This window comes from Sceloporus undulatus, chromosome 3 (assembly GCF_019175285.1).
Source record: "Sceloporus undulatus isolate JIND9_A2432 ecotype Alabama chromosome 3, SceUnd_v1.1, whole genome shotgun sequence".
In the NCBI taxonomy this organism is placed as follows: domain Eukaryota; kingdom Metazoa; phylum Chordata; class Lepidosauria; order Squamata; family Phrynosomatidae; genus Sceloporus; species Sceloporus undulatus.
Genome location: NC_056524.1, coordinates 217,363,503 through 217,364,290, shown reverse-complemented (window position 1 = coordinate 217,364,290; position 788 = coordinate 217,363,503). Strand labels below are relative to the sequence as shown.

The 788-nt window shown below is 30.6% G+C and overlaps 1 protein-coding gene across 4 annotated transcripts in view; it reads left to right on the top strand.

The window, feature by feature from the left end:
• GIGYF2 (GRB10 interacting GYF protein 2) overlaps positions 1 to 788 on the top strand; it is a 113,174-nt gene that overhangs the window by 86,069 nt on the left and 26,317 nt on the right. The window lies entirely within an intron of this gene.

The window sequence follows — 788 nt, the reverse complement described above, 5'->3', positions numbered from 1 at the left end:
TCTTACCTGCCTTTCTCCATGGACAGGGGACAACAACAATTAACAAACCACATCAGTTAAAATACTTGTTAAAACATACATCAATTTAAAAGGACAAATAAAATGTACACATGCTAAAACAATCCACATCTAAAATTCAACATTTAAAATTCACAATTGAAAAATTATCAGCATACTCCTGCTGGAAGAGACTGTCTTTAATGCTGTTTTAAATTTAGACACAGTATTCAGCTGTTGAATCTCTTCTGGCAGGACATTCTACAGTTTAGGGGCAGTTAAAAAAAAATCCTCTGGCTGGCCATTCTTGTCCTGGCTGGCTGGAATAAATGTCCACCAGAGGACCTGAACATATGGGACAGATTATATGGGAGGAGGCAGTCCCATAAATGGAGAAATCTAATTTCATTTGTTTTGAACCACATACAATACTACAGGTGAATAAATTGAACTTAAAAATGAGCTTTTAGTGCATAAAATGCAAATCTAAATTGAGCAATTATTTTCTAATTTATTCAGAAAAAATGTAAACAGTAAAATCAATCTCAGTCATGAATAAAAAATTCAGTTACTGCTTCTCATTCATGATTTTGCCAAAATGTGGAACTTTTTTGCTGACTGATCTGCAGATCTGCCATTGGATTCAGATGATTCTAAGATTTTGTCTTGATTGACAAAAGAGAATTAAATCTAGATTCACATAATTCATATAAATTTACAGCGCTTTATAAATAAAGGTTAATTATTATTATTATTATTATTATTATTATTATTATTATTATTATTATTAT